This window comes from Thermobia domestica, chromosome 1 (assembly GCF_964235325.1).
Source record: "Thermobia domestica chromosome 1, izTheDome1.hap1.1, whole genome shotgun sequence".
Taxonomy (NCBI): domain Eukaryota; kingdom Metazoa; phylum Arthropoda; class Insecta; order Zygentoma; family Lepismatidae; genus Thermobia; species Thermobia domestica.
In genome coordinates, this window is record NC_137454.1 from 331,227,512 (window position 1) to 331,239,182 (window position 11,671).

Below are 11,671 nucleotides of genomic sequence, written 5' to 3' on the forward strand. Positions count from 1 at the left end.
TTCCCACTCAATTGGACACCCAGTATCAATTTACGAAAATACAGGAACACCAGAAACAATTGAAGATAATCCGTAAGTTAGCCCAGCAGGCCATGACACAAGTACAGCAACAGACTAAGTTACGAGTTGATCGCACTAGACAACCTATTAAGCTGAAAGTTGGTGACTTAGTATTGTGTAGAAATTACCTGCCCAAGAAGGATATTTCTCCTAAGCTGACACCAAAATTTATAGGACCGTATTACCTTAGAAGTATTTCCCCTACTAATGCCTGCAAAATTGAATTAGTATCGGATCCCAGCCGCACCCAGATTGTAACAATCGAAAGATTAAAGAAGTACTATCCGCGAGATAGGTTGACTTCGGAGGAGGTATCTGGCGATAGTGAGGAGGATTAAAAAAAAAAAATGTTATAACAGAGGGGGAACCATTACACTAATGTGTAGCCGCCTTGAGTGTGATGAACTGGCGCCAAAATTCTCACCATATTCAATGCCGCTACGCTGTGAAGAAAACAATAATGTTGGGGTTGGAAATAGTGTTTTCCCTTCTATCCTTGGAGGCCGGAAGGAAAACTTCGGCAGCTACAAAGTATGAATGAGTCCGAGCCTTCGCGATGGGCGGGAGAATACTGCGCCCTAAATTTTGTTGTAAAAATATATACAAGAAAAGGAAGGAAATATCCCCCTTCTTTTGTAACTCTTGCTCCCCCCTTTCTCCAAATTTCAACCTGCTCAAGCCACTATATTTTTTTTTAAAAAAAAAAAAGAAAAAGAGAGTACTCGCGGAGCTTGAACCTAGGTTTAACCGAGTTAGTATAAAAAAGGAGCTCCTTACTTCAGAAACATGAAGAAGTTACACCCAGAACTAAATCATATAAGTAAAAACCGTACGGTGGTTAAACATAGGTTAAGCACAGTGTAAAGAATTCGCTAACCAGTGGTATTGGGATCTCGTAAAATTATAAATACTATTGGTAGTAATGATAGTACTAATCAGTAGTACTAAAGGGCTCAACAATAAACCCAAGAACAAGGTAATTGGAAGATGATAATTTACAAATGTTATTACTCTTTCAACAGACAAAACTTCTGGTTGAACACCAAAACGATCTGGTAAAGTGTATAAGGTCAAGTAAGTTATACTGAAACCCTCATAAATACTGCTTATCTGCTTGACGCTTTAAAAAATATATATATAGGGGAAATAATTTCAGGATGGCTACGGCAAATACTACGGCTGTATCACCTAAGGTTCCTAGCATCAAAATTGATAACTATGGCGGAACCCCGGGAGAGTCCTTGGAGGACTTCCTTCAAACCTTCAAATTGGCCGCGAAGTTATATAAATGGAATGATACTGATTGCATAAAGTACCTTGTTGCTTACTTGTACGGTCCTGCACGCGATTTTTATGAAATAAATTGTGATGAACTACAAGCCCTAACTAAATTTGAAGACGCAGAACAGAAGTTGCGCGCTGCTTTTGGAAACACTGATCAATTGTCCGACAGTTATGCTAGCCTTCATAATAGAATGAAGAAACCGACCGAAACATACTCGCAATATTACTATGCCATGATGAAGCTATGCCAACGTGTTTCTCCGCATATGAGTGACGAGGATAAATTCCAGCATTTATTGCGAGGTTTACCGGCTGATGCCCTTAGTTATGTCATTGAAAAAGGGTGTGACACCCCGGAAGAGGTAAAACTGGCTCTTGAACGGTATGAAAAAGCTCGAGTACGCTCGCAGTTGCGTCGAGAACAAATCTCTTTGCCATCCACCACTAAGCCACAACAAAAAGAAGTAAAGACTCAGATAGCCAGGAAGATTCAACCCCCAAAACCCAAATTCTCAAAATTGCAATCTGTATCGGTCGAAAAGGCTCCAACTCGAGGCCCCTTGAAGTGCTATAGATGTGGACGACCGAAGCACTTGCGTGCTCAATGTTGGGCTAAAACTCATATTTCAGGGACACCCCTTACTGACAAAGCCCCTGCAGTCCGCCCACAAGAGCAAACAAACACCCGTGATATACAGAATAAATGGAACCCTAAAGTAAATGGAGGGAGGCCAAACACCTTCGGCCGGACTTCACAGGGTCCACAAAAATCGCCAGTGACTATAAGGAATCAGACTAAAGAAAATAATCCTTCGGTTCCACCAAACAAGCAGAAACAATAACCGATTTTTCTTTTTCTGGTGAACATTTTGTCAGGTTTGACCAATACTGGTTAATCGCTAGTATATAGAGGTAAGGACAAATTTGGGTAATAAATAAATTAAGGTTAAAAATAGAATAAGGTAGATTAAGTGCAACCCGACCATGGCAGCACCAAGGTCCAATGTTGTGTTTTCCCTTTAATTATAGAATTTATATTCTGACCTGGCACATTTCTGGGAAGAAAAGGAATTCCTACAACTGGATAGCGAGGACGCGGAAATAAATGAAAGTGTAAGCCAAACGAACAATTTTCACATTGCTCCCGCTTATTTCTTCGCGCTGGAAGGCCTTCAACTAGCGCCCGGACTTCAAATATACAAGGAACTATCAGTTTTGATAGTGCCCCCACGGACTAGCCAACAGCTACTAGAGTTGGATCCCATAAATTATATTTTAAAACCCTATATCACCCATGATCAACTTACCCCAGATCAACAAATTACCGCATGGCTTTATGAACAAGTCCAGTCGCTAGAGTATGACCAAGGAGAATGTTATTTACATGAAGCGTTAGGCGAAATTAAAAACAAGATCCCAATGGGATCCACGGTGTTCGTTTATGGCGAGCCGACGGCAGCCGCCTTAAGAGAAGCATGCCAGGAATGGTTTATCCTGGACCTTAAACCTTTGATTAATGTTTCCTTAGACCAGTTGCCTGACCCCATAGTACCCTGGCCCCTTTCAGAGCACTTACAAAATCATTTTGAATGTGGAATCCAACAAGTACTAAAATTACACAGCTGGTACTCGAAAAAAATAGAATCACCCTCCTGGGCGGATCCATTTTGTATGTTAGAGGACCTAATTTCCGAAGGAGAAGGAGAGCGGTAAAGCCATAACAAAGATTAATACTTGTGATGAACCATAAGATCCTTCCACCTTACACTTCATATGTACCGCCTTCCTCTTCGATAAATTGTGGATGATAACGGCTCCTAGATCCCCGATCTGGAAAGAGATAAGAGAGAGGATTACTCATTTAAAAATAAATAAATAAATAAATAAATAGGTAACTAAACAAATTAAGGCATGACATAATAGTAATAAGACTATTAGTAGCTAAGTCTAATAGAAACAGACAACTATCCCCTATAAGTCACAATTCATTTACGATGACCATATAATTATCGTTTTATCTTTCGTAGAGAGGTCAGACAGTAGAAGGTCAGTCTCAGGACAAGGTTGTAAGTTAAAACTTTTATCACTTAGCTGTACGCCCCATGCCGCTCTTCACTCGCATCTCTCAGCGGAAATATTTTGCAAAATCCTTTGTGGCTCAAATTCTATCTTGCATAAATCGACAACTGCCCCCGGACTTGGTATATGTCCATTTATCCGTAGATTTCCTGGAAGCCCTAGAAGTTATCTGCCTTAGCCTAATATACCGACAATTGTCCCCCAAAGCCCTTGCGGATACGGTGAATAATTTAACGGATCAAACAATAGCCTATCTTAGGTATGTCCAGCATCGCTCGATGGATACAGGAACACTGTTCTTGTTGTCTCTCTCCGGAAACGGATATTCCTACGAATTCCAATTCTGGAGATCGACGCTGCCATATCACCACTAATAGAGGTAGTGTCATTCCCCTACGAGTGTGGACGTACATAACATTGTGGGAAAGAAAACTCTGGGATAAGCTATTTGCATTCATTCCCTCCCGACAAGCTTCCAAGATACTTCCACCCTTTTTTCGATACTATCTGCGACGCTATCTTGCATTTCGATATTGTCAGATAGGAAACCTTATCCTTTTCAAGGGATGGTTGAAACTTTTTGGTTTAAAAACCACGCGTTGGATGAGAAGTGTGTACGCTACGTACGGGTTCGCATTTCGCATATTCCTGGTAATGGGAACAAGTGATGCAACCCTCCAACTGCGAGTTGCCTCCCGACCCGTCACATGGAATGAGGTTTTGGAAGAGGAATACATTTCTTTTTAACCGGTACCTTAAGGCAAAGAACCCCTAAATATATAAAACCCACGGTCAGACTATACGTGATTACTCTACCTCATTAATATTAAACATATCCCTGTTGATTTGACACAATAGTTGATGGTCCAATGCAAATAAATAAATAAGGCATTATTATCATACCGTCGTAAGCCGGGTTTCTCGGCGATATGTTATCCTATATAATTGTTTCTGTTTATTGTTTCTTTCAGAAAAATGTTAATTCGTCATTATCTTTTTGTTATATTGGGAATTGGAAGTTCTTGTCTTCCATTATCCAACCAGGAAAGCGTTCTTCCTGTACTTGCGAATGCAGGAGTGTTTTGGGAACTACTAACTTCTCAGGTACCCTATCATAAGTTAGCTATATTGGCTTATACCATACCCATATACAATCTACCTCAGTTGCATGATGAATTCAAAACTCTTCAGCAAGCGTTCACTTCCGGTTATTGCGATCAGACTAGAGAGGCGTCTGAACATTCATGTACATTGTTGCAATCAATTGTAGAAATCCAAAAGATCACTGACTTACAATTGCAGCAAGAATTTCTTGACCTCACAGCATTTCGAACAGATAAAACAAAACGTGGTTTAGATTTCATTGGTAGCTTTCTCTCTTGGTGTTGTAACACTGTGTCGAAAAGTACCTTCCAAAATTACGTTACCAACCAAAGAAAGATGGGTGAATTGTTGAATCAAATAGTAGATCAAATACATTCAGATCATCATAACATACTATTGACTCGAGACTCTACAAGAAATTTCTCTACCCAAGTGAACAATGCTGTACATTCAATACAGGATAAAGTGAAATCGCTTCAGAAGGCAGTAAATAGGGTAATCGAGCAAGTAGCTCGTAATCATGATACCGCATTGTCAGTGCAAGTTCTCACCCTAAGCAAGCTCCTTGCTACGCTCCAATACGAGCGCCAACATAAGGACATCCACACTGCTTGCATTGAGGGAAGTATGTCGTTAACAGCAGTTAACCCCAAACAATTAGCGCGTGATTTACAGGTTTTAGCGCTTCGACTTCAGAAACAAGGATATTCATTGGCTATACCACAATCGGAAATATTTCGCTACTATAATTTACGGACAACCACCTGCCATTTTGTAGGAAATAGTGTGACGTTGATTGCCAAAATTCCAATCACTCGTGGGGCTCACCCCATAAAATTATTCCGTTTGATTCCATTACCATTTCACTACCACAATCAAACGTGCAAGGTAATACATGAACCGGCCCTACTGGCTACTAATTCTGAATATGAAACTATTTTAACCGACTACGATATTATCACGTGTTTGAACAGACCTGATGGACTTTGTAAAATACCGGAAATAACACGTACATCTTTCCAAGCTCCGAATTGTATCTATCATTTGTGGCAAACATCTTCGGTCGCGGAAATCAATCAATTTTGTGCATTTACTTGTTATCCACACGTACAACCCATTATCACTCCCTTGAGTGAAGACACCTATCTTATTACTAACCCTCCCCGTCAAATGACCATGATATGCCCAGACAAGAGTGAAAGTCTTAAACAGGATCCTTTTACTCCTGGGTCTCTCAAAGTTAGTCTGCACTGTAAATGTGCATTGGAAATTAATTCTCAATTACGAATTCCTCCCCGTTTCCCATGCCCCAAGGACTCCATCATGGATCCTGCCGTCAAGCGTTTACTACCCTTAACTTGGTTACCCTTAGAGACTCTTAAATTACCTAAAAATCTCTTAGGTGAATTGGAATTCACCGACCTTAATGCGACATTAAACCAAAACTGGTCAGTAAAGGTAACCTACTATGAGCCGCCATTACAATCTCATAGGCTAACCCCCATCGCACTTCCCCAAACAATTAAAGTATCAGATATCAGTGGCAGACCATATCTTACGATTTTGTTCGTATGGAACACTGTTCTTACCTTATGCATGATTTATATGACCCTTCGTTTAAAGAGCACTCTGTGGCCTCTTCTGCTTACTTACCCCCAGCCGGTGAAAGCTCAAGGCATTATTCATGAGATAACAGAACCACTACTTTATGCCGTTATTGGAATAACAATTTCGGGAATTATTCTATTTTGTTGTTATAAGACACTGTGTCTTCGAGTTTTTTCTGTTCTTCGAAACCCCCCTCCACCTACCTCCCAACCCCTAGAGGAACCCTCCTCGAGTCAAGACCGACGTCCCCCAGCCCCTCCTCGTAATACTAATTTATGACTAGCAACGATCACGGTACTATTGCTCGCTACTGGTGAGGCGCATGCTCTAGAACTTTCGACCCTTGCCCATTCTGGCGTGATTACAGACAGTGATCCGCACGTTATCCTTTATGATTCATCGTTACCACTAGTACTTGAATTTCTATACGAGTCGTTCGTACCGCCCGATGGACAAAACATTTGGGACAAACTACCTCCAAATAATCTAGAAGTACTCATGCAAGATCATAGTCAGCAAGGCTATGCCTTTGTCTTTGTCACGAAAATCCACGTTAAGCAAGCTTGGATTACTACTTCACAGCTTCAAACCTTTCTTGGTAACTTAAGACTAGCTCAACATGCATCCGTGATTCCATGGAAAACTTTACGAACTGTCCATAAAAATTCAAACGTGGGATCAATTGATTGCATCATGCTTAACGAATTCTGTCACCCCTACCTTACTTCCCCCTGATTTACTACTTAACTTGACGTATGAACTGGAACAACGGCTTAAGTCAACAGCGTATGAGTTAGCCATACCTCCCTCAGATATTTCGATTCTTTACTCGTATAGACTTAGTGAATGTATCATTGCGCCTACGCAAGTCATCATGGCTATTAAAATTCCGTTACGACAACGCGGAACTACTTTACAACTCCAACATTTGCGGATTATTCCTTTCCAAAGGGGTAAGGAAGTCTGTCATGTGGATCTGCCTATCCAACATATAGTAACCCGATGGCCGTCCAATAAACTCATGACCGTAGACTGTGATTTTTCAAAGGAAACCATTTGTTTAGCCCGTGAATTTCAACCGCACGAATTCTCCATAATACCCTGTCTCCTATCCCTTTTGCACTCAAATTCTTCGGCCATCCGAGACAATTGTCCTCTGAAATGCAAATCTCTCCCATCGGTTGATTTATTTCACCGGTTAAATTTCACTACTGTCACGATTCTTGCCCGACGTGGAATGTCGATTCATATTTCATGCCCAGAAACGGACATTCCAAATATGATGTCCCCAGATGATTATGGCAGTTTTTTGATAAATCTTGGTTGTCGATGCTCTGTGCGACTACAAGGGGTTGTACAACAATCTATTTATCCTTGCATTACTCATCACGTGGAAAAAGCACGTGTTGTAAAACTAATTCCTGTGCAATGGCTTCAAGACATACCCAGTGAGACCGTACCTTTCATTTGTCACCCATGTACCCTTCGTTCAGGGTTCCCATCTTCAGAACCTATATTAACAGACTATTCGACAATGTTTCTCATTAATATAGTATTTATGGTAATTACCTTGGTCATCGGACTGTTGTCTGTTATTTTTACTGGCATTACACTGCGTAGACGTGCTCTAGTACGAGCTCGCCGTCGCCCATACTGTCAGCAACAATCGCCGCCACGATACTTAAGTGTTACTGGATAAACCCAAACCTATAAAATAAATAACGCAATTAAACACTGCCCATTGGCATACCTTATATTTATATTATGCTAGGACGATAATTACAACAAGCTCAAAAAAGAAAAGGGGGCGCCTATCCCCCCATCTCAACATATCACTCTCTCTCTCCAGATCTCTTTCTTTTAGGAACACTATTATATCTTATTTTTTTTTATTGTCTCCTCCTCCTCTAGCCACCATGGAGCCTACACCCACACCATCTGCACCTGGCCCATCCATGGACGCTCTACGTGATGAAAATGTTCGATTATCAACTTTTACTGACTGGTCGGTATCTTTTATTTCGCCCGCTTCGTTAGCACGCGCTGGATTCTATTTCCTCTGCAAACCAGATAGAGTAGCTTGTATATTTTGTAATTTGCAGATTGGTCTTTTTGAACCAGGGGATGATCCGACTGAATTGCATCGTCAGTGTTCACCTTCTTGCCCGCTTTTACAAAATTTTCCTACAGGTAGAGACGAATGTGGCCCCTATCATTGGACGTATATGCCCAATTCCCGCCCAGAGCGTCTCTCATCCTCACAGGGGCAATCCCCTGCCGTCGCAGGCACTTCGGAAATCACAATAACTGGACCCAAATATCCACACTACACTCTCGAAGAAAAACGATTGGAGTCCTTTTCATTGTGGCCCCCGGCTCTAGCTCAAACTCCACAGGCATTAAGCCGAGCCGGTTTCTTTTATGCGAAAAAGGGAGACCAAACTATCTGCTTTTTCTGTGGTCTGGGCCTTCATCGGTGGGAACCCACCGATGACCCCTGGGTGGAACACGCGCGTTATGCGCCCCGCTGCGCTTTTCTCTTACTTCATAAGGGCCAAGATTTCGTCACTCGTCTGTTACAGCCGGCATCCCAAGATCAATCCCAACCTACCCCACAACCAGTAGTATTGCCAGATACTGAGATCCCGGTCGCCGCTAATGAGGTTGTTGAAAATTCCGACCACCCCACAGACAATCACACCCCCTCCCCTCAAATTCCCTGTGTAAAATTTGTCTACTTGAAGAAGTACAACTGGTATTCCGACCATGCAATCATGCCGCCACCTGTGTTGCTTGTGGACTGGCGGTTACACAATGCATTGCCTGTCGGGCACCAATTACATCAGTGATTCGTATTTACATCCCCTAACGGGTAGTTGACCCGCTTGTGATTGCTTTGTGCTTCATTGCTACATATTATTTTTCCTCAAATTTCTTTTGTATATACTCTTCCCAGCCATTAAGTGCTGTCAATATATTTGCTACCTGAATTTGCTTCCTTTTTATTACCTTATATATGTTGCCTGACATTTGTTCACCTCACCTACCAGGCTCCTCATATATATTGTGTAGTCTTAGTTTTATTATTCAGTATTGTTTCTTTTTATTCATTACACTTTTCAGCCTTTAAGGTTTATTGCGCTGAAGTTCTAGGTTTATTTTATTTTATTTTTTTTTTCTGAGGAGTCTGGGCGGGAAGGATTATATACATATAGATATGCATAACTAAAATATAACAAAAAATAATAAAAAAATAAAATAAAATAAAATAAAAGAAAATAAAATAAAACAAATATTGTACAATGATATCAGATATAATCCAGTAGTAACCAATTAAGTGGTACAATTAAGTGGTACAATAACTTTTAGATATTACTTTAGTTATTCTTTTATTTTTTATTCACATCGTAAGTTAGTTGGGTTTCTGCTTACTGAGGATTTTAACTTTGGATTTATTTTTTTTATTATAGTTAATTGTTCTTAGTGAATTCATTTGTGTTATATAGATATAGTTCATTTGGTGTGTTAATATAAACTAAGGACTTTCGAATTTTCGTATAACATAACGAAACTCTACTCAGAATAAACACCTAGACTTTCAAAATTGGTGGCCCCCTCCATAAGCGGCCCTGTTTGATCAATGGAAAACACCACAGTTGACACATGTTAAATCCAAGTCAAACATTCCATGAGAGTGATACACAAACTTTAGGACATAAATATACAAACGGGACAGTAATTATCCTTGTAAGGGAAATAACATGTCAATATAAACAAACAAACGTGTACTCTCTGAAACTTAAAAGTTAATCAAATATCATTGTGCTTTACAAATTGTTTTTTTTAAAAAAAAAAAAAAAACTACAAAGGAAATCAACTCTTATCAGGTGACGGAAGTGCATCCGACTCAGGATGATGGTTGCGCGAAAAGTCAACAGCAAAGAATACACCAGCATTTATAACAAGCAAATAGATAAATAACGAATAAAATAGGAAAATGACGTCACGACGAAATGAATAACAATAATAAGGTTGCCTCATAAATCATCACGATTGGGATAAGCCATAGTCTCAGATAAACAATTGACTCTTAGCGATTCCTGGTTCGAGCCCCTAAGGGATCCCTTCTTTTGTCCTATATCGAAATTATCGCTCCTCACGAGCGCAAGTTGGTACTTGAATTGGTTATGTAAAAGTAGGCTAGAATCAAATACTTTCAATAGACATTTAGTGGATCACATATCCTCACTACCTACACTAGAGGTCCTGAGTTCGAGCCCCGACATATTCCAGTCAACATTAATATCGTTGTAAAAATGGTCTCAATTACCGGAGGTGATTGGCAGTTACGAAATTGTAGATCACGTTGAAAGGAAATAGATAAGTCGGAGATCGAGTCCCGACTCAAGCACTTTTTGCATGAGTGACAACCACGTAACCACGTTTGTTCTCCCTTAGGGATCCACTTACTAGAATCACAGATTATGCAAATCGCATTTTGTATAATCACTGTTACATTGTAACTTAGGTCACTCTCTTTCATTGTAGTTTTTCACTTAATTCAGTAATAATAACAATCAGTATGGGATACACCCAGGATATGAACCGAGATTTCATTGACGTGAAGAACTTGAAATGCATGTTTCAAAAATAACACATTAACAAGTCAAGGAGATAGTACTTACCCTGTAACAAGAAAACCTCCCCTTAGTGTCTTTGGAGACGTACGTCTTCTCTTCTCCTTCCTTTGTGTTTTCCGAGCAATAGATGGTATGTATACTCCAACAAGCTGAAAAATATGAATCACAAAGTTAAGATCTTATTTAAACTCGTTGATTATCATACTCAATAAAAACAATAATTAGCCTCATACTTAATATTTCAAAATTAAATAAGATAGCTCTCCTTCAAAACCCAGTCACGCCTTAACTACCAAGTTCGTCAAATTCGACTAATAAGTAGCTGGGACACTACACTCAACTTCAGGTTTCCACGTCCAGCCTATAATGCTATGTGTGTGTGGGAGAATTTTTTTTCGTTTCAGGTTTTTCCTTACAGAAGCCGAAGTAGCAGAACCGGCCCAGGTAAAAAGCAGTGGAAGGACCTACACCTTGGAAATAACTGAGTATTCGTTTTCCTTTTATACTTCTGTTAAAAGTTATAAGTTTTTAATCACTTGAGTATCAATTTGTTTAAAAAAAAAAAAAGGGGGAATTTGACATTTTCCTTTATTATTCTTCCTAAGTTACTTACAAAAAAAAGGATGCAATATAATGGATACATCACCATGTGCCCAAGATAAGACGGCCTCCTCTGAGGGACTCATTTATCTTAATTAACCTTATAGAATTAAAAACCCTACAGTATTATTTTAAGAAACCTATAACGATTGAGACAACAAATTATTAGAGATTTAGCGAGACACTACAATTGTGAAAAAATAATATGCACGTTAACTGAGCATTTCTCAAGTGCTGGATTGCCCCATTGTGAGATACGTCTTGTCTTGAACACTATGAGTACTTAAGGTGTAATA

The 11,671-nt window shown here is 39.9% G+C and overlaps 1 long non-coding RNA gene across 1 annotated transcript; it reads right to left on the bottom strand.

Annotated features, from left to right (window-relative positions):
* Positions 1-3,132: 3,132 nt before the first annotated feature.
* LOC145667996 (uncharacterized) lies at positions 3,133-10,933 on the bottom strand. The gene is made up of 3 exons (XR_014127935.1): positions 10,821-10,933; positions 7,705-7,842; positions 3,133-3,174 (listed from the first exon to the last, which is right to left on the bottom strand). It is a non-coding gene; the product is annotated as an uncharacterized LOC145667996 (long non-coding RNA).
* Between the last annotated feature and the right edge of the window lie 738 nt (positions 10,934-11,671).